This window comes from Mytilus galloprovincialis, chromosome 8 (genome assembly GCF_965363235.1).
Source record: "Mytilus galloprovincialis chromosome 8, xbMytGall1.hap1.1, whole genome shotgun sequence".
Lineage (NCBI taxonomy): Eukaryota > Metazoa > Mollusca > Bivalvia > Mytilida > Mytilidae > Mytilus > Mytilus galloprovincialis.
The window spans coordinates 85063352-85087331 of record NC_134845.1 but is presented as its reverse complement, the minus strand read 5'-3'; the positions used below and the strand labels follow the sequence as shown (position 1 = coordinate 85087331).

General features: G+C 31.9%; 3 long non-coding RNA genes across 3 annotated transcripts; all 3 read left to right on the top strand.

Moving 5' to 3' along the window:
• The first annotated feature begins 4150 nt into the window (after nucleotides 1-4150).
• On the top strand, nucleotides 4151-8443 carry LOC143042712 (uncharacterized). The gene is made up of 3 exons (XR_012968104.1): nucleotides 4151-4618; nucleotides 4834-4983; nucleotides 8003-8443. It is a non-coding gene; the product is annotated as an uncharacterized LOC143042712 (long non-coding RNA).
• Nucleotides 8444-11198: 2755 nt separating this feature from the next.
• On the top strand, nucleotides 11199-15283 carry LOC143042711 (uncharacterized). The gene is made up of 3 exons (XR_012968103.1): nucleotides 11199-11346; nucleotides 12346-12507; nucleotides 14935-15283. It is a non-coding gene; the product is annotated as an uncharacterized LOC143042711 (long non-coding RNA).
• A 4530-nt stretch (nucleotides 15284-19813) lies between these two features.
• LOC143042709 (uncharacterized) lies at nucleotides 19814-22557 on the top strand. The gene is made up of 3 exons (XR_012968102.1): nucleotides 19814-19941; nucleotides 20742-20900; nucleotides 22232-22557. It is a non-coding gene; the product is annotated as an uncharacterized LOC143042709 (long non-coding RNA).
• Nucleotides 22558-23980: the final 1423 nt, after the last annotated feature.

The following is a 23980-nucleotide window of genomic DNA, read 5'->3' as shown; positions in this document are numbered from 1 at the left end:
ATTAAAATAACATACACTCTGCAGTTAAAGTTAAGATTTCCTAAACCATCCTGAATTTTTCACAAATTTGGACAGAAGCTTCTTACAGAACTAGTCAAAAGATAATATTTAGAGGAAAATTTTTAATTTTTTCCCCTATTTTTTGGTTGGCCTGCGACTCACAACAGAAGACGGCGAGACACAGGATTCTGAAAAACCCTTAAAATATGATAACTAAATACTCACTGATTTTCTAGTAAGTATTACCATAACTTTTGATCTGTTGACCATATTACAACATTGCTTTAACAGTTAGTAAATAGGTTTAAAAAATCATTTTAAAATCAGTTATTACTGGTAATTACTGGGCAGTTTTAGGAATTAAAATTCAGAAAGGAAATGGGGAATGTGTCAAAGCGACAACAACCTGACCATAGAGCAGACAAGAGCCGAAGGCCACAAATGGGTCTTCAATGTAGCGAGAATTCCCGCACCCGTAGGTGTCCTTTAGCTGGCCTCTAAAAAATATGTATACTAGTACAGTGATAATAGACGTCATACTAAACTCCGAATGATACACAAGAAACGAAAATTAAAAATCATACAAGACTAACAAAGACCAGAGGCTCCTGACTTGGGACAGGCGGAAAATTGCGGCGAGGTTAAACATGTTTATGAGATCTCAATCCTACCCCTAAACATTTAGCCAATGTAGAAAAGTAAACGCATAACAATACGCACATTCAAATTCAGTTCAAGAGAAGTCCGAGTCCGATGTCAAAAGATGTAACAAAAGAAAATAAATAAAATGACAATAATAAATAAATAACAACAGACTAATAGCAGTTAACTGACATTACTTGTATTTACTAAGTGCCTCGCGAATTACATGTAATTCCTAAATTTTAGTAATTACATGTATTTCATAATTCACCAATGTACTGTAATAAATATATAAATGTAAATATATAGATAAGACCGTTGGTTTTCCCGTTTTAATGGTTTGCAGTAGTAATTTTGGGGCCCTTTATAGCTTGTTGTTCGGTGGGAGCCAAGGCTCCCTGTTGAATGCCGTACCTTGACCTATACATGTAATGGTTAAGTTTTATAACTTGCTATTTGGATGGAGAGTTGTCTCATTGGCACTCGTACCACATCTTCCTATATCTAAATACATGATTTATTCTGAAATTTATGTTGAATACAATACCGGTTATTTTACCTTATTTTTGTGATTTTTTTTTATCATCAATGAAAATAACAAACCGGTTTTTTTCTGTCGAAAAAAAGTCTTTTGTAAATCTATATATAACTCACACCACCAAAATAGTAGGCATTGCCCAAAAAATGCTATATTAGTCGTTATAGTTAAAAAAAATCGATACAACAGAAGTTTATTTATGAAGAAAATACAAAAATAGTTAAAAAAAAAAAAAAGATTTAAAATTAGAATTGGTTGAGGTGATAACTGTAATCTTAATGAACAGGAAAGACAGAGTTTGTTTATTTATATCTCAAACACTTATTTGTTATATTTGTAAAATTTTAACATACCTTCAGTTGAAACTTCAGAAAATAATAGGAGATATGACATTACTTAAAGTTAAATATCACGGTATTTATCCTGGTTGCATGATATACCATTATCATTTAAATATTAAGTACATAATTTTGATCATTAAATAAGCTACGATGAAGTATGGTAATTTGGTGTCTGGTGGAGAGTTGGCCATCATACCACATCTTCTTATTTTTGCCTTTTTATCTAAAGTATCTGAGATAATCAATATCATTCATTTTTCAAGGGTAAAATTACGAGGGTCTAGATTGGGTCTACCGACTACAGAATTACGAGGTTCTCGATTGAGTCTACCGAACACAGAATTACGAGGGTCTCGATTGAGTCTACCGAACACAGAATTACGAGGGTCTCAATTGGGTCTACCGAACACAGAATTACGAGGGTCTCGATTGGGTCTATCGAACACAGAATAACGAGGGTCTCGATTGGGTCTATCGAACACAGAATTATGGGAGTAAAATATAAGGTTTAGAGAAAAATGGACAAAAAAGAATAGCAATTAATGTGGTTCGATATTTAAAAGACCAAAGAAAAAACAGCAACATTAAATAATAAGACCCGATCGGGTATCGTCATAGGAAATTATTACTGTGGATCCATTGTGGTAAGAAAACAACCAGTAACAATTTTAAGGAGAACAATTCGGTGCTATTAAAAAATCTCAAACACACAGTTGTGCATCTTGCCCTTAGCAAAAGTTTGGGTTTAATAACATGAATATCGTTAATAAAGGAAATCAGACAAAGTTTCGGGTGTATATTTTTTATACTTCAAAGTCCTCTCTGATCAAATACCTGATAAACCTTCATTATTCTTTTTTCGTGTCCTTTAAGACTTAAGCTCCTCAATTATCAATAAAATTTTTTCTTCAATTTTATGGTGTCTTGATTGATGGTCTCTGATAAAAGTATATCCAGAAAAGTGGGTCATTTATTAAGTGATATTTTCGTTTTCTTAAAACATTTTATAATCCACAATTGGTGCATTTAAGAAGTGTATGCAATAAATGACGTCATTATCAAACACTGACCACTTAGCTCATTATGCTCTCAGTGACTAGCAGTATCGAAAACAGTAAAATAACAAAAATACTGAACTAAGAGGAAAATTAAAAATGGAAAGTCTATAGTCAAATGTCAAAATCAAAAGCTGAAACACATCAAACGAAGGGAAAATAACTGTCATATCATTAACTAGGCATTTATGTAGAAAATGGTTGATTAAACCTAGCTTGATTGCTAACTTAACGTCGCACATGCATGACCGTCTCATTACTTTCGGGAACGAAAATAAAACTTTATAAAACTTAAAAGTAATTGAGGTTATCAACTCCCTCATTTAGGATTCAGATATACAATTAAAAAACTATTTAATTTCAATTGTTCGTTTGTCCATCTAATTGTAATAATAACAATTTGTATAACTAAAAAAAATAGATTGTGATAAATGTGTATGGTTAGCTCGTACTGGACCATACGCGTATACTCATACGATCCGACCGTACGCGTATGGTCGGTCCGCACGAGTATACGTATACGGTCCGGATCGTACGCGTACGGTCCAAATAATCATATGGTCTGGAACATTTACATGATATTCAACTTTAATTAAGTGATTTAAGGGCACTTGTTGCAAAGATAAGTATGGTTTGATATCTACATCAATCATCGAAGATGATCATGACAAAGTCCACAACACGTGGTCATAGAAAATTTATGAAAGCCACAGCAAATAACCTACATGTATTTGCTATACAAATTATATTTTTACACCCTTGCTTTCATTTTGTTATCTTTAAGTTGTTTACGATGCATAAATATATAAAGTGGTGTTACCTAAAAGCATATACTTACAATTCGATACTCCTCCTCCGTAAACGACGTGATCCATACTAAAGAAGATCATTGTGAAACACAAAACAGCATTGAAAACTTCCATGGTTAATATGACTTGATTTTTAAATTCCTTCCCTTTACATAGAAGGATGTTAATATATAACTCTATTTTATCTAATTTGATTTGTAGCACACTTGTTGTCAACTGTGCACCGTGACTTCTGACAAGTCAATTATGTCATTTTATACAGTAAAATTGATTTTTCATAAACTTAAACCTATTCTTAATGCTTGTATACCTTACAAAACAAATAACGCATCACATCGTAACATATATACTAGTTTCACTTTTTTTTTTGTTTTTGCTACAAAATTATAGAAATCTAGTATATTCAAATGATAACCTTGAAATTAGTTTACAGGAAAAAATGATTTTAGGGCAACAATTGGGTAAATGAGGGTAAATTTTAATGTAAATTCCATTTGGGAACAGTAAATCATCCAATTCAAACTAAATAAAATATTGCACACAGAGGAAATAATTGAATATAATTCAGAGAGCTCATTTCACATGTTTCACTTACACATTTAGGAAGCGTTGATTCTACAAAAAGTATCAACGGTTAATGAATATGCTGACGTCACGACAATGGTTCAATATATTATTATTTTATCTATTTACGATCATGTACGTATTTCTCTGTCCTGAGCGTCTTGCGGTTATTTTGTAATGCAATTCTGTAACGTAATATTGTCACTTTTAAAAATATTTTGCCATATTTTCGTTTTCGATGTGTTTTGTCATTTGATTTTGCCATGTGAATAAGGACTTTCCGATTTGATTTTCCTCTGAGTTCAGTATTTTTGTGATTTTACTTTTCGTTTGTTTTGTGTATAAATATCCATTTTTAATAATATTTATTTTGTACATTTTAAACACATTGTTTAGTTTACCGAAGAACATGGGATAGTAATTTACTTGTTTACCTGTTAGTATGTTATGATATTTGAAGGATGGTACTTAAAAATATGACAACCTACCGTCCTCAGCTATCGTTAGGTTTCCTGTGTACGCACGGAATCGCCATGTATATTAATAGTTTACAATAATGTACATTATAGAATAACTTAACACTGAATGTTGAACAGAACAAAATGAATTTATACCTAATTGTTATTTTCTTAATTGGACATTTAATGTATAGTTCAGTGCAGGCTAATGGTAAGATTTTTATCATTCATAACAGTTAGGTATATTTAATATAGATTAATATAGACCAAGATAGTCTTCATGCTTCTTGACAATCTGTATTTTTTAATCAAACTTTAAATGCATTTATGGTAAAAATTAAGATATTCTTTAATGATAAATATTCTTCTCTGACGGAGTAGTGAGTATATAGTTACATAGTATACACTTTTTATTTTATTTCACAGGAATTCGATGCATACAATGCATTGATATTATACATCAGTCCGCAAGTGTTTCAACAGAATGTTCTACCAAAGTACCATTCACTTCCTGTGATAGTTCAGCCAAAGGATGTGCTGATTTCAAAGGAACTGTCGCTTTAGGGACAAGTCAAGGTGAATACATTAATCAATCATGTATTTAAAGTAGCGATTGTTTGTGTGTGCTGTCAAATGAAAAGAATTGTAAAAATGTACTTATAGCTAGCATTTACAGTTAATTATTGTTTTATTATCATTTATAAGTCATGTTGAGTCGAATATCATCCCGAATTTTTTGCATGTGTTCGTGTCGCTAAATACATATTATTCTGTGAAGTTTTATATAGATATATTGATAGATACTTTATTCTCTTAAAATTAAATACAAGTTTACAGAGAAACATACAATATAGATGCAAATACAATAGTTGAGGTAAACAAATACAGTCACTGCTGGTTTTTTTTTTTTTTTAATCTTTTTGTCAACGTTTTGCAATTCTAAGCGGCCTAGTTAGCCACCACAGGCCAAATGGTATAAAAAATGTATATATCCAGTACGTTAACACGTTCAATTAATATGACTAAAGTTTTGCTTCGATAATAACCGGATACCAAAAGACATTTTTTATACACTTTTTATACCGTAGCCTTTTGCGGCGCACTATGTGTTTTAGATTTAATCATTTCTTTTTTTCACACGTGACTTTTATTGTAAACATTGTTGTCTTTTGAATTCATCTGCACCCTTCAACGTTTTGATTATGTTCATACAAATTAAAAAAATATATATATAGTTAATCGTTTTTTCAACAACAAATAAATAAATGTTGATGCTCGATCTTAAGATATGAATTGTATCTTAATGAGTTCTATGCACAATTGTATGATAACTATTAATAAGCTGGATTTCTTTTTTTTTGTTCTTTCGCACATATATCGGTGAATAATTTGATTGTACTCGCTTTGAAACATGGGTAAACTTCCACGTGTCGTTCTTTTCACCTGTTTTTAAATCTCGTAAATTGACCCTCGGATGTAACACTTAATAATGATGATGCACGAAGTACACGCTAACCTCAAGTATTTCATCTCATGTTCATAAGGGTAAAGTACACAACAGATTATTGAATACTTGAAAAATCTTGTTATTTTTGAAAATATAAAAGTAAGTCTAAAACAGTCTAGTTTGAAAAAAAACAATGATTTACAGATCTAAAATTGTTGGGTTGATGTTTAGAGGAGTTATATATAACGCATAAAAGTGTACATAACAACACCAATGATATAAAAAGAAACTATACATGTAATTCTTTATAAATATTTCGGATAACAGATATCCTTCGTCAGTCAGATTCTGATGTTAAATGAATCATCTTTAAGTGTTCTTAGATTAAACTGTTACTAAATCTTGAAATTTATACAATAAAAAAGGCAAACCGAACATCAGTTAAGACGCTTGCACCATTCTAAAAGTTGTTGAATATGACATAGGTTATATGACTAATTACATCAGAGAGTTCAAATATAGGCTTTAAATAAAAATAATAATGTGCGATGTGAACTAGCACAATTTTAAAGCTTTAACGGTGTCGATATTATGATGTTACAAGAAAGATTGCGTCAATAAGAATTCCAAATAAACAGCACTGAACGGTCTAAATTTCTAAATATTTCAGATTTGACAACTGTAGTGTAGTTACATTAGAGTCTTCGATGTTTAAAACAAACGGCCGTTAAAATATAATAACAATTTTAGACTAAAGTAAAATAATTGGACGTGGCTTGGTACTTATACATCCCTCAAAAAATTAAGCAATTTAAATTGTTATATTCAACAGATTTATTTTAGAGATGAGTAAGGTAAAGAAATAGAAACGGAGACTGTAATAAGTAATATAACTCAGATGTGAAGCACTGCATGGTGTCGAACTACATCTTTTCATTTATCCCATTTGGTGGTCAATGATAGTTATGGTCAGTCTCAATTGTGGTCAATGATAGTAATGGTCAGTCTCAATAGACTGACCATTACTATCATTGACCACAACTCTGCTTGGTCTAAAGAGAGAGAGAGAGAGAGAGAGAGAGAGAGAGAGAGAGAGAGAGAGAGAGACGTGGTATGAGTGCCAATGAGACAACTCTCCATCCATGTAACAATTTATAAAAGTAAAGCATTATAAGTCAAGGTACGATCTTCATCATGAAGCCAATGCTCACACAAAACAGCAAGATATAAAGGGCTCAAAACAATTACTAGTGTAAAACCATTCAAACGAGAAAACCCAACGGTCTAATCTTTATAAGAAAAGAGAAGCGAGAAACAGTTATGAACCACATCAACAAACGACCACTACTAAACATCTTCTTTCTTTTATATAACTATACATATATGCATAGATTGCCTAACAATGTAATGTTAACACACTATTTAGTATGTAAATACTTGAATGTTTAAAATATTTACAAAATAATAAAAATAAACGCAATATTTCGCTAGACAAACAAGCTTTATCAAGCGTGCATCTATCCAGGTGAAATCGGATGCAGATGATAAGAATATATACATGCATATAAATATATAATGCGTCTCCAATTTAGTTACAATGTTAGATCTTCACAATCACGTTTGAAACTTTTTATTCTTCCCTCAGTGCGATTCACAAAGTGAGTGACAACACTGCTTGCCCATGAACCACTCACCAACCTAGGCTTTATAAACAATATTATTATATTTATAAATTCTACAGGATAATAATAAGGATGTTCAACTCTGTTTTAAAATAAAAAAACTTTTAAAAAGACTGTGATAAATTAAAAGTATATGAATATGGGAACAAAATCAGAAGAAAAAATAAAGGTCTGTGTGCTTGTTTCCGAGATAAAAGCCATTTTGCTGGGGGTGATTTAAAATACGAAACATATCAACGGTTTTATAAGATTTTTGATTTGGCATTTTAAACGTCATTTAATAAAAGTATGAAACCAAAACATAAAGTTTTTAATGGGGTTAGCAGGCAAATTGTTCAATAGCACTACATAGATAAAACCAGAGGATCCCGAATATCTGGCAAAAAATCATAAAACAAGAGGAGTGAATATCCTTAAATCTCAAGTGAAAATCTCTTCAAATTTTTTGTTTCGTTTTTTTTTACAGCAACAGACAGTGTCACTGTAAGATTCCGCTACTGTTCATTAGATTCACGCATCACTTGCTACAATATTACTCATACCACCAACTTTACCAATGAGCCATCTGGTATCATTCCAGCATTCATAAGGAGACTGCCAGTTCTTAGAAGTAAAGGAATTTTGTTAGGACAACCACAAGAGGCAGCTGGACAAATATGTTTAAAAGGATTTTCATCACTCAATGGGAATAGCAGGCTAATGCCAAATGTTATCTTCTTTATACTATCTTTCATATTAACTTTGATAAGTGTATGAACTATTAAAAATTACCTACTGAATTACAATTATGACCGATTTTGTACTTTCATGATTCACGACGTCTTCCCGAGCACACAGAATCACCACGACATTTGGTTGGGATCTTGTTGCTCAGTCTTGTGTACTGTTTGTTTTTTCATCTTTTTTTCTTTATTGCCATGCATGGCTTTGTTATTTTTTTTCGACCTATGAGTTTAAATATTACTTTATTTAGTGTTTTGCAGTTTTCATTCACATACAGTAACGGTCTACACTTTTAAGACATCGACAACTTTGGTTAGCTTCCTTGGAATGGTACGACACTATGACATTTGCTTCTTGGTGGTCAAGAAATTGCAATTAAAGAAAACAAGTCCATTTTATTTCATTTTCCTTATCTAATTGAAAAATGGACCTAGTTTTTTGGCAGTCAACATAACACTTGCAAACTATCAGTACACCAATCGCAGACCTGAATCAACCGGATTCCGCAAAATCCATTATACGAATTGATTTTTCAACTCTCTCGACTGTCATATGAAGGAGGCAAAAAAGTATACTGAAGGGAGATAGAAACTCATAAGTCGAACAAAAAACTAACAATGTCATTTGAAAAAAGACAACAAAAAAACAAACAACAGAACTCAAAACACAAAACACAAAACACAACGTTGACCAACTCAAACCATACAGAAGAGCAAGGGTCAACATCAGGTTCCTGACTTAGGACAGGTACAACATTGTACAAACAAATACAGTGGATTTAAAATTTAAAAGACCTTCACCTAACCGAAAACAGTTGTGTTACATCACAACATAGAAAGGCACACTATAAAATACCAATTGAAATGGCTGAATTTAATCAAAAGATATATACAAGTAAACAAAACTCTAATATGACGACCTATTTTCGTCAACTAGTATAATTAGAGTATATCTGCTTTAGGCACAAATACACAAAACTGGCTAATCCGCGTTACACCCAACCTAATTATACTACCAGGTAATCTCAATTTTCGACATCAAAACCAACAGTTCGTAGGCTAAGAATCAGATCAAATATATTTATCTATACTCTTAAACAAAATAAACAAATCAGTCCATTTCAATTTAGTTTTCGTGGTAAAATTTCTTAAACCGAAATTCAGCGAAATGTTATCGTCTTTCCGTGGCAATGAAACAATGTTTCCGTAAAGAAAAACATCTAATGTAAACACTGGACGTTTTAAAAGCTCCTTTGTCGCACCAGAATGCAATGAAATTACATTAAAAGAACATATATAGTTGAAAAATATTATTTCGTTGTAACTCTATTGTTGAAATATATAATATTACTAATATTATCATATCAGGGTACAAGCGTAATAGCTAAAGCAGATCGTGTGTGTATAATTTTAACGGTTAACAAAATTACCGCATTTGCACTATTGGAATCGAAATAATTCATGAAAGCCGTAAATTTGTTTTCATTTAACGATGGTTTGGGCATTTATATTCGAATGTTACACTCGCTGTCGCTCGGAATAAAATGGCATCAGCTACTTATATTAAAAACAATTTCCCATTTTGTTTAAACATATTTTATTTTGAAGTGTCTAGAAGACATGTCGGAAGGATGTTAAATGTCGTGGTGCACTTACTACATGTATTTTAAAACATGTAAATGTAAATCAATTCTGAACTTGCAACAGTCGTACTAAATTATGAGCCAGATACCGAAGAATATCACCAGCCCAGCAGTCAGCACTCTTTTGCAGTAATAATATATCATAGCAATAGTTTGTTTGTGTTATTTAACAGTAAACAAAATATTAATAGCAATCATTGTCGTACGTCCGGGCTTGATACAGACATTGTCTTGTAGAAGATAGGGAATTGAACTTGGTTTTAAAGCCAGCTAAACATCTAACGTATATGACAGTCGCATAAAATTCCATTTCAGTAATACATGTATATTGACAACAAATCATACAGACATAATAGGTACAAATGTCAAAAAGAAGGGTACAGCATTGTGTAATAATCTTATTTACTATTGTAACAAACAAAAATGTCAACAAGAAAAACAGCAACAAATATAAAAGACAAGAGTATAACATTTTACCATAACACAACAACAATGACGGTATGTATAAATACCGATCCTGTCAAATGCTCATTGCCCAAATTTACTAAACAGTAATATAAAATATTCACAAAAACAAAGAAAATGATACTATAAAACATTATTAAATGATACACAACGTCAATATCTAGAATCTACACTTAAAGGCAATTGTATATTATTTGTGAAGTTGATACAGAATATTTATCAAAAAAGTCTTGGCAGCTTCCGATCAACTCTTTTAGAAAAGGTAATGTTCATTCAGTTACAAAACAAAACAATTGTGAAAGGTTAAATATAATTAATCACATGTTGGGATATAATTTAAAAAAGGAAACATAACAAAAAAAAAAGTTCCAAGGAAATTGCAAAACAGAAAGTCACAAAACAAATAGCAAAATAAAAAGCTGAAACACATCTATGCTTAAGAGATTGGCTCTATTTTTTCAAAATGATTTTCGCATAATATTCAGTTTGCCTTCTTATATTTCGACACGTCTTTCTGTATGCGTTCACCATATAAAAACTGCTTTGTTCACGCATCGTTGGAAATATAATGCGACTGTCATACAAGTGAGAGGTTTACCTCTATAAAACTAGGGTCAATCCACCATTTTCAACATTTTGAAAAATGCCTGTACCAAGTGAGGAATATGACAGTTGTTGTCAATTCGTTTAATGTGTTTTATCATTTGATTTTGCCATTTGATTAGGAACTTTCCGTTTGAATTTTCCTCGGAGTTCAGTATTTTTGTGATTTTTCTTTTTATTACAAATTTGTATAAATGAATTATAAATGCGCAATTAAAAGAGCAACAACATTGACAAGACATATCCTGTGATTATTAACTTCCGGAATAAGTTTTTAACAAATACTACTTTACTTTTTAATTTGAGGAGAATGGTGTACTGTTGTTACATGTTGCTTATTATTGCATTTTTACTGTGTGGAGGACTGGCGGATGGTGGTAAGATTTAACTAACTGGTATAGTACATCCGGATGGCACCAGTAGATATAAGGGGATTCTAGGGGGTCGTTCCCATTTATGGAACTACATATATAATAAATGCATACGAGTATCACTCCATATGTTGGCTTCCTAGGGTACATCCCATTTTCAAAATCCTGGATCTCCACCTGAACCGCAGATACTGAGATTGGGTGACAACATAATTTTATATCTTTTATTTTTATTATTTCGGGATGATAAATTTTCCTGTATGTGTTATATTGCGGCATTAATATCTTTGAGAAAGCAAGTAATCGAGTTGAGAGTCTATATTGAGAAATGTATATCATGCAACAATTGGATTTAAAATATGTTGTCTTTGTTATAGGGGGTTTTCTTGTATTTGGAGCATTTATTCAAAGCGATTGTTTTTAAATTTTTCAATTGCGTTTTTTGAAATACTTTTTTTCTTTTGATATACCATATCAGATCATAACATTAAAAGTGACGGATTCAGGAGGGTTTCGGGGATTGAAGATCCTCCCCTTTTGAAAATGGATGGATCCTTCTGTCCATAGTGGCGGATATTATGGTTTCCGGTGGTTGTACCCCTCTTTTGAAATATCAATGCATTTGAATGAAGACATATGGTTGGAACCCCCCCCCCCCCCCCACCAAATTATCCTGCGTTGGGAAACCCCTTTTGAAAAGCGTCCTGTCCATATCATAGATAATTATAAGATCTGTAAACTTATATTTTTTTACTATGAGTGTTTATAATGCATATGGTAATTGTTGTTGGAAGCCCAAACAGGAAAAAGTACAAATGTATTCACAATGGCATGCCCTACAATTTAATCATAAAGCAATACAAAACAGGCATAATATGAAGTTGCTTTCAGACAAGCAATATTCAAAATCAGTTCTTCGTTGAATAAAAAGCAGCAATGAAAATCATTGTGGGATGGCAATATGAAACTAATAAAATTAATAAATTATGTGTTTTCCCATTTCAGCGATACAGTGTAAACAATGCGCTGACATAAAAAATATTACATCACCGATGAATGCAACAGACGACTTACCAACATGTCATTCTGCGTCACCGACACCGTGTAATGGTACAGCTTTTGGATGCGCTGAATTCAATGGGAAGGTGTCCTATGAAAATCTAAACGGTTGGTTAAGAGATTATTTACATTTGCACAGGTTGTACGATTACATGAAATACTGTAGTTATTAGCCATTTTGGCTATATTCATTTAAGTAACACAGGTCAAAATTATAGGTTGTGTCTGTTTAATATGTGACATTTTATTGACTTTAAAAATTTGCGGTAAAAAGAAAATGTTTATTTGATTAGTTTAATCGTAGCTCTTATAGTGTAATAGAAACTTTTTATGGAAGTGTATTCATTCCCAAAGGCACTTGGGTACAAGATCATAGATATGTACAAACAAACATGGTTTTTTTTCAAAAAAAATGAATAAATCTATTTTGGGTGTAACACGTCTTTTGATTGGCTAACGTTGTTTTGTTTATCAGCTCAAAGGCATAAGTTTGTCATGTGATCGTGACGTCATCAAAGTTTTTCATGATTTACTCTGGTTAAAAATGGAATTTAGAATTAATTATAAGAAATGACTTAATCCTTATTTTTGAATCAGTGTCATTCTATATCAATGTTTCATATGACTCTCAATTATTTGAATTTAGAAAGAAGCTAAATCTACAGGCGGCTTAAAATTAGAATATCTATAAAGTTTTAGTCATGATCGTGAAAAATCAAGAACCACATTTTTAAGATCGTGAAAAGGGTCGTGAAAGATCCGATGTTATATATTGTGCAACTTATTGAAAGTGTTCAAAACAATTTTCAAATGTGTGAAACTTTATTATCGTCTGGAAAAAAATTATGTCATTATTGTAAGTTAAAAATGTCTCATATGATATAAAAAAATGTTTATGAACACTATGTATATCTATGAGAGGAAGATGTTTATGGTTTGTTTGTTTTTATCTAAAAGACGGAAACACTTTTGAAAAATCATTTTCTTTGGTCAAAAAAATATACAAGGTTTGAGAAATATCTTTTTGAGCTGGAATTTCAATGGAAAGTGATGATTGATTCCGGATATTTCCGATTTTTATTATCTGAAAATTTAAAGGAAATACGCTTAAAACTTAATTTTTCTTTGACAATGAACATATTATGGTTTTCATTTTTATGTGCCAGGATTTAAACAACAATTTATATATTAGATATTACACGGAATTTCAGATTGATTCCCATAGTCAAATTTTCGATTCAACATAGTTGAAAATATGAATAAATAGAAATTTAAAAAAAAAGAAGGCAGTGACTATTTTGCCAGCTCTGATTAAAATGTCATCCATTTAAAAATCTGAGATTTTATTCTCATGCATAAATGCAGTATTAGACTGTGACAGATTTTATAGAATTAACTTCAACTGCATGTTTTGATATAATTACTTTTCAACAAACGGATGCTCAATATTTTACTTTTTAGTTCTTGTTATAAAATCTTTTTGACCGATAAATTGAATATTGTTAGATTTTTTTTAAATTTTATTTAACTACATTTATATCAGTTATTATTGAATTCTTATGACAGTGCATACTTTCGAAGTAATATTCAAAATAATTAAATTTCGCTTTTTACAAGAAACAGCAAAATAACAAGTTCACTTTATTGCTGTTGCCGGTAAAATATCCATTTCTATAGAAATAGCCTTCCTATGTAAATTTTAAAATTGTTTTTATGCACATTGAACGACAAATTTATGTGACGTATACAATTTTCTGACGTCAGACACTCAAATCAATGAATGTGTTCGTAGATAGTAGATGATTTTGTGTTCTGTAAAATTGTTCCTTTTAAAATTGTTATGCGATGATGACTGATGTACCCATATTTTGACTATTTTATTTATTGTGTCTGTTTAGTTAACGCATCAATGTAAATATATCGGAAATTGATGAGACTGTCATTAAAGTGAGAGGGTTAGCGCTATAGAACCAGGTTTAATCCACCATTTTCTACATTTGAAAATGCCTGTACCAAGTCGGGAATATGACAGTTATTGTCCATTCGTTTTTTATGCGTTTTGTTATTTGATTTTGCCATGTGATTATGGACTTTCCGAATTGATTTTCCTCTTCTAAGTTCAGTATTTTTGTGATTTTACTTTCTACTTTGCTGGTTTCAATTGAGATATTTTAATCAGACCTGGCGAAATATGATATATTCTATTTTGCCAAAGCCAGCAAAATAGTCCCTGTCTAACAAAATCACAAATTTGAAGAAGCACTTTTGGTTCTAGCATTGGACCGAAATACATTAAATGAAACATGATATTATCATTTGGCTTTTCAAAATCTAAAGGATTATAGGTAATTTTATTGTTCGTATACCAAAATGCAAAATTACGTTATGTCATTGGTTGCCTTTCCATTGTTTAGAACATTTTAAACAAATCAAAACGTTTAAGTGTGCGTTTTTGAAAATACTATCCAGAATGCATTAGATTCTGAATCGGTTAATTAAATATCAGTGGCCAAATTTCTAAATTATTTTTTGCAGGGACAACAAATGCGACCATTAAGTACCAATACTGTACAACAAATCGTCAAACAAGCTGCTACCGATATACAAACACAAATGTGATAAACAAAGGAAACAGTAGTATAAACGACACATCAGGGCTTTCGAATGCATTTTCGGAAGAAACGCTAGATCCAGCAAAACTAGGGTTTGGATTGGGACAACCTCAAGGTATAAATGGACGAGTCTGTACGCATGGTTTCCAGTCACCTGCAGTTGTAAGCGGACAGAATAAACTGTTCCCAAGTGTTGTCATTCTTTTATTGGCATTGATTTGTCATTAGTCTGTCATCTGTGAAAAAAATCTCAAATGAAACAATAAACCATATGTCTTTATATAAACTATTTTAACACAACTGGCATTATACACACGGAATGGAAAAATATTGTTATTATCATCCTTTTTTAGCAAAACTATATAAAAAAAAAAATAAAAAAAAAAATTGCGAATATTGAATCAAACAAAACATAATAAAGAGTTTGTTGTGCCTAAATTAACAGCCACATTTTGGTTTCACCTCTTTTTTACATGGCACTGGCTACGCTTACATGGAAATGAAACAATTATAAAAAATATTGTTCCATTGAAGACTAACTGCCGGTATACCCCTAGGGTTGGGTAAGGATCCGATTACATGGAAATGTAACAATACTTTTTGCGTCTACGGTTACATTGTGGTATTCTGGCAAAAGTGCACTTCAATGTACAATACATTTGTAAAACTTAAACCTTCTATAGTTGTGTTGCTAAATTGTTTTAGCCAATAAGAACAAAATAACGATCGCAAAATATCTGGACACTATAAATGAATATAGTTTCTGCCAGTTTCTACCTTTATTACCAGTTTAAACCTGTTGGTAAATGTTAACAATTACTTGTTTTTTTAAGTTTTAACGGGGTTTTTTTCATGTCAGCTTCCAACAAACACATGCAACGAGAATAAAACATCGCAAAGTAAAAAACATTTTTCACCTGAATTATGACAGACATCGAAAAATACTTTTAACTTCAATAAGGGATATTGCAGATTGGAATGGAACAGTATGAAATATAGACGTGCACAATGATACATCATTCATCTGGCTGCTAAGAGTGGTTTACCATAACACGTCGGACTAAAATATGATCCCAAAACAACAAACTCTATTTGTAGAATCTTTCATTGTAAAAAATATTGTAGTCACTCTAAGTCTTGTAAAATAAAATAAAAAGTGTGACATGTGTGATGGTCATGGGGAAGAATGTTGACTCTTTTTCTCTATTTTTTTCGGTTTTGTTAGTTTTCTTTCTATTCTTTTATATTAACTTTAGTCCTCTTGAACGAATTTCCGAATCCAGCAATATATGTTGACCTGTGTTTAGCGCAAATATACGCTTGAAAAGAACAAAAATGAATATTTCAGGACTATAGAATTCCATATCAATACGTCTATTACTCCAACTCTTAAATATAAGCGTTTAGTGATATCCATACATCTTTACAGTATGTGGTTCCTATATAAAATACACAAACATTGAAACAATACCAAAATATAGATCTCTTTATTCTTCCCTTTAGTACTAAGAATTCCGAATGTAAAAAAGAAGATGTGGTATGATTGCCAAGGAGACAACTCTACACAAGAGACCAAAATGACAAAGAAATTAACAGTTATAGGTTACCTTACGACATTCAACAATGAGCAAACCCCATACCGCATAGTCAGCTATAAAAGGCCCCGAAATGACAATGTAAAACAATTCAAACGAGAAATTAATGGTCTTATTTATATAAGAATGTATGAAAAACAAATATGTAACACATAAACAAACGACAACCACTGAATTACAGGCTCCATAATGGTTTAGTTAAAGTCATTTTTCTTAAATATTTACGTCAGTAATTATGATTTTGTTATTTTGCATTTATAGGATACCTATGTCACACATTACCAATATTCTAGGAATTGAACTTACTAAACAGCCCTCTTTTTGTCTGTTTTAATTTCTCCGATTTTTGTTTTCCATATTTGAAAAGTGCAAGACTCTGTATAGTTGTTTTACTTACAAAGTTGTATAAACCATAAGTGGATTCTAAAAAATTCTCTAGAACTTCTAGATAATTTCAAACCACGATCTTCCACTGAAAGAAATTCTATCAAAACTTTTGATTTTTGTACTTTTCTTACTTTCTTATTGTTAGCATATTTGTAGAAATTGAAGTTATACTTTTCAAAAAATAAATACTTTGTGAACAAACTGTGTGCATCTCCTTGTTGCTAGAAGCTGGATCATTTGGCTTCACATTCATAGACAATAACTGTTTAGTGTCTTAAAATATCCTCTGTATTTGTACGAGGCTAAGAAATAGGTAAAATGCGAGCTTTAGCGAGCTATTGCTCCTGTTACGAGCCGTGACTATACAGTTATTGACTTTATCCTGCAATTAATTCTGTATATTGTTTGTGTTTTGAAAGACACAAATACTCACATTTTTTGCATTTATTTTCAATCTGAAATCCCTTGAGGCCCGCGTAGTAATGTTAAATTCACATATTCAGCTGAAGACGGGTTCTCAAAAAAAAAGAATTTTGAATGGTCCGCAATAATACATCGCTCCAGGTGAATTATTATCTGTTTTAACATAACAATTAATTAAAAATAGATTAAGAAAAAACCAAAAGCTCCGCAGGGCGCAGCTTTATACGACAGCAGAGTTCGAACCCTGAACATTGGGGCAAGTATGGACACAACATTCAAGCTTGATACAGCTCTAAATTTGGATTGTGATTAAATAGTTGACACAACACAGGTTTCTGACACATAATGAATGTGGTCTAAGAACTTAAACTTAAAAACTTTAAATATTTTAAATTGGACATTGCTTATTATGGTCCAATATCCAAAATCTAAAAACATGGTTAGATTCATCATATCAAAGAACCACAAGAATTCAATTTTTGATGAAATCAAATAAAGTTCAATTTTGGACCCTTAAGACCTCAATGTGGACCAATCTGATAACCGGGCCCAAACATCAAAAATCTAAATACATGGTTAGATTAAGCATATATCAAAGAACCCCATATATACAATTTTTGTTGAAATCAAACAAAGTTTAATTTTGGACCGCAATTTGGACCAACTTGAAAACTGGGCCTATAATCAAAAATCTAAATACAGGTTTAGATTCAGCATATCAAAGAACCCCAAGAATTCAATTTTTGTTGATATCAAACAAAGTTTGATTTGGACCACGATTTGGACCAACTTGAAAACTGGGCCCATAATAAAAAAATTTAAGTACATGTTTAGATTCAGCATATAAAAAAAAACCCAAAAATTCAATTTTTGTTGAAATCAAACAAAGTTTAATTTTGGACCAACTTGAAAACTGGACCAATAATCAAAAATCTTAGTACATATTTAGATTTAGCATATCATAGAACCCCAAGAATTCATTTTTTGTTAAAATCAAACTTAGTTTAATTTTGGACCCTTTGGAACTTAATGTAGACCAATTTGAAAATGGGACCAAAAATTAAGAACCTACATACACAGTTAGATTCGGCATATCAAAGAACCCCAATTATTCAATTGTTGATGAATTCAAACAAAGTTTAATTTTTGACCCTTTTGGCCCTTTTTTCCTAAACTGATGGGACCAAAACTCCAAAAAATCAATCCCAACCATCCTTTTATGGTCATAAACCTTGTGTTTAAATTTCATAGATTTCTATTTACTTATACTAAAGTTATTGTGCGAAAACCAAGAATAATGCTTATTTGGACCCCTTTTTTGGCCCCTTATGCCTAAACTGTTATGACCAAAACTCCCAAAATCAATCTAAACCTTGTGTATAAATTTCATAGATTTCTATTCACTTATACTAAAGTTATAGTGCGAAAACCAAAAGTCTTCGGACGCCGACGACGGACGACGACGACGCCAACGTGATACCAATATACGATCAAAAAATTTCAATTTTTGCGGTCGTATAAAAAACAAATAGCAAAACATTGTCCAATTTGAAACAGAAATGTACGAGTTGTCCTACGCTTCAGACTTGACAATCATTAAACATGCATACTGAAATTGACATGGTTGATTTTGTTACAGAATCATACACATTCAAGTTTTATCATCGTAGAAAAGACTGTTGTTCATGCGTTTATGTTATCAGAAAATTTGTGGAATTCGTATTGCTCTAAAAAAATGTTTGAAAACAAACAGAACGTATAAAAGTATTTGTTAATTCAACAATACGTCATTTGAATGCGACTGCAATACATATTCTGAGGTTTCACAGGTTCAATACTCAGTCCGACAGTGGGCGGAGCTTTCAAACGATATCTGTATAGTATACCGATACAACTTAACGATATCTGTAGGGTTGTATCTGTATAGTAGGACACCCAATTGCAGGATAAAGATATTTAATTTTTTTCAAATTTTAAACATTTTTTACTGATAATCACCTGTTACATCAACCGTTAAGGAAACAACTAAGTGGGCTCCGATTTTTACAGTCTCATTTGTCGGGAGAAAGAATTCAGAACAAAACTCCCGTTACAAATAATTAACACCTATATTTATGAATATCATCCTTTTCTGTACAAACGTACATGTAATTATCATCTATCTATACATTTATACCTCACACTATATTTAATCATTTGAATAAAGAATTCATCCTATCTGGGGGTTTTTCTTATTATATACGTATACACTCATTGTCCTAAAATAACAACACATCTTTGCTATGTGAGCTGTAATTATATAAAAACTTAACAATTACTATAAATGTGTATAAGTGCATGAATTATAATAATACGCAAAATAAATAAAAAGAGCGACAACATCGACAAGAGATATCCCGTGATCATTAGCTTCCTGAATAACATTTTAACACATATTACATATTTTTTTAATTTGAAGAGGACGGCGTACTGTAACATGTTGCTTATCCTTGCATTTGTACTATGTGGAGGACTGGCGGTTAATGGTAAGTTTAGATTATCTGCACATTCAAACCTGGTGGCCGAGGCAGATTTAGGGGAGCAAGGGGACTGGTCACACGTATGGAACTTTATATATGATAAATGCATAGGCTTTTTTTTTTAAAGTAGCACTTCTAGTGTTGGCATTCTAGAGGAATTCATTTTTTAAAAATCCTGGATGCGTACCTGGACCGTAGATGCTGAGATAGAATGACGCTCTGATTTATCAACCTGTTACCTTTAATATATTGGGCTGGAACAATGATGATTCTAGTATATTGCGGTAATTAAATCTTTGAGAAAACAAGTTAAAGAGGGCTTATATTTTATTTCTTTAAAGATTAGGCAAAATTTATATAAATTTCAATAAAAAATATTCAGGAAAAAAATATATCATTCAACAATATATATTAGAATATAATGATTATGTTGTCTTTTCTAACCGAGTTCCCTTAGGTTGTACCATTTACCTCGTCATTTTCTAATTCATTTTTGGAAATACTATTTTTCTAATAATAATAACATAAATGATTATTTATATAAATTTTAAACTTGAATGAAATTAATATGAATGTTGATAATACATATGGTTATTGTGTTTAGGACAAAAAGAAACAATTACTAATGTGATTCACAATTGCATGTGCAATTGTATTAGAAAGAATTACAAGCCAGGCATAATTTTCAAAACAAGCAGTATTCAAAATATGTTTTTGATGAATAAAAACAAATAGCAACGAAATTCATTATGGGATGGCAATATGAAGAAAAAAATAGAATTAAAAAATGTTTTTTCCCATTTCAGCGGGACATTGTAAACAATGCGCTGACATAATACATACAACACCGATGAATTCAACTGAACAATTACCAACATGTGTTTCTGCGCCGCATCCGACACAGTGTAATGGTACAGCTATTGGATGCGCAGAATTCAATGGGAATGTTTCCTTTGGATTGAAAGGTTGGTTGAAAGGTTATTTACATTTGCCCAGTGATTAAGTAGTTTTGCAATTATACAAAACACTTTTAATTAGTAATTAGCTACATATTTTGGATGCGCAGAATTCAATAGGAATGTTTCCTTTCGAATTTTAAAGTTTGCTTATAAGGTCATTTACACTTGCGCAGTGATTAATAAGTTTTACGATTATACGAAATACTTTAGTAATTAGCTATTTTTATTTGAAAAATGTAGATTGTTCGTGTTCAATATGTTAAATTTTATTGACTTTATAAAAAAAAAAGGTTTTAATATGTTTCATTTGATCATTTGATCAGATGTATCCTTTGGTTGTAATAGTAATGATTTTTTATGGAAGTGCAAGCATTCCCAAAGTGCACATGGGTACAGGATCATAGATTGGAAAATATCCCCATTACTATTAAAGAGTGAGGGGAGACAGGAACATCTTTACAAAAGTTCTAAAAAAAGACCATCGATTAAATAATATTTCATAAAGAAAGGTATGAAGCTGAATCAATAAATTTTGTAAAGGATTTATGAAGTCCTCGAATATTTTGGGATGATTGATCATTTTTTGTCCAAGATCTATTCAGAACCTGCTAAAATCTTAGGATAAAAATGAATTTTAAACGAGAAGTGATGCGAAATTGTTATCAACAACAAAATCCTGACCATGCAATATCAAAGTTAGAAATTTTGCTCGCTAAACATTTTAAAGTAAATTGAATGATATAAAGGTGAAGTAAGCTTATTTGATTTTTTATGTATTTTGAAACTGCAGTTTTCCTTCAGAAAAAAATGAAGCTCGTGCGTATAGAGATTTGTACTTTTAAACTGCAAATAATCATTCCTTTACTGAAACGGAAATGAAAACAAGTAAATAAAACAAATGGCATGGTTTGTTTAAACTTTTATACCAATGCAGTTGAAGATATTCAGATTTTTACTTCAAACTGTGAAACTAGCTGATAATTATGAAATAAATTTAAAATGACAATCAATGTTTAATATACCTGATGAGTGGATAGATATTTGGGTATACATATGTTTTATCACATATTATGATTTCATCTGTATGTGAAATTCTAACAACAATGTATATATAGATACATCACGGAATTTCAAATTGAATCCCATAATCAAATTTTCTATAAAAAAATGTTAAAATGTGAATAAAAGGGGCTTTCAAAAATCACAAATTTGAAAAATCTTTTGTTCTAGTAGTAGATCGAAATAGTTTACATTAAGTATGTGTAATATGTATTATAAATTATTTATCGGTTTAAAAATTTCTATCAACTATTTAATACAGCATAATTTTTTGGCAGGGACAACAAATGTGACTATAAAGTTCCAATACTGTTCAGCAAGAAATCAGACAATCTGCTACGATGTGAACATCCGAAATGTTAGAAACGAGTCATCGGGTCTTTTCAAGGCATTTTCGGAAGACGCACTAGATCCATCAAAACGAGGGTTTGGATTAGGACAAATTCAAGATATAAACGGCAAAATCTGTACGTCTAGTTTCCAGTCACCAGTTGTAAACGGACAGAATAAACTGTTTCCAAGTGTTGTCATCCTTGTATTGGCATTGCTTTGTCAATAGGCAATCGTATATGAACATTATTTCAAATAAAGCAATATAACTATATCCATTTATATTAGATTCGCGTACAACAACTGGCAGTATACACACAGAATGGGAAATTATATTCATATCATATTGTAACTATCACCCTTTTGAAAAGCAAAACTATTAAAAAAATATCATATCTTTGCGATTATTTAATCAAACACAAAACCAAAAGAGTGAGGTCAAAATTAAAAGCCAAATTTTGGTTTTCGCATTTTTTAACAATTCACTGAACACGATGCATACTGCCCAGGCTCAATTAGTAAAGGTAACATAATGAAGAAAATAAATATCCTGTAAAGACTCCACATGCACACACTTGGTATAGGTGTATTACTCAGAGGTGCGTTGTACGCTGAAGTGTGATGGCCATGTTGAAGTATGATGGCCATGCTGATGTGTGATGGTCATGCTGATGTGTGATGGTCATGTTGAAGTGTGATGGTCATGTTGAAGTGTGATGGCCATGTTGAAGTGTAATGGTCATGCTGAAGTGTAATGGTCATGCTGAAGTGTGATGGCCATGTTGAAGTGTGATGGTCATGTTGAAGTGTGTTGGTCATGTTGAAGTGTGATGGGCATGCTGAAGTGTGATGGTCATGCTGAGGTGTGATGGTCATGCTGATGTGGGATGGTCATGTTAAAGTGTGATGATCATGTTGAAGTGTGATTGCAATGCTGATGTGTGATGGTCATGCTGAGGTGTGATGGTCATGCTGAAGTGTTATGGTCATGCTGAGGTGTAATGGTCATGTTGAAGTGTGTTGGTCATGTTGAAGTGTGCTTGTCATGCTGAAGTGTGATGGTCATGCTAAAATGTGATGGTCGTGTTGAAGTGTAATGGTCATGCTGAAGTGTGATGGCCATGTTGAAGTGTGATGGTCATGTTGAAGTGTGTTGGTCATGTTGAAGTGTGATGGTCATGTTGAAGTGTGATGGTCATGCTGAGGTGTGATGGTCATGCTGATGTGTGATGGTCATGTTGAAGTGTGATGGTCATGTTGAAGTGTGATGGTCATGCTGAAGTGTGATGGCCATGCTGAAGTGTGATGGTCATGCTGAAGTGTGATGGTCATGTTGAATTGTGATGGTCATGTTGAATTGTGATGGTCATGTTGAAGTGTGATGGTCATGCTGAAGTGTGATGGTCTTGCTGAAGTGTGATGGTCATGCTGAAGGGTGATGGTCACGCTGGTGTGATGGTCGTGCTGAAGTGTGATGGTCATGCTGAAGTGTTATGGTCATGCTGAAGTGTGATGGTTATGCTGAAGTGTGATGGTCATGCTGAAGTGTGATTGTCATGCTGATGAAGTGTGATGGCCATGCTGAAGTGTACTGGTCATGTTGAAGTGTAATGGTCATGATGAAGTGTGATGATCATGTTGAATTGTGATGGTCATGCTGACGTGTCATAGTCATGCTGAAGTGTGATGGTCATGCT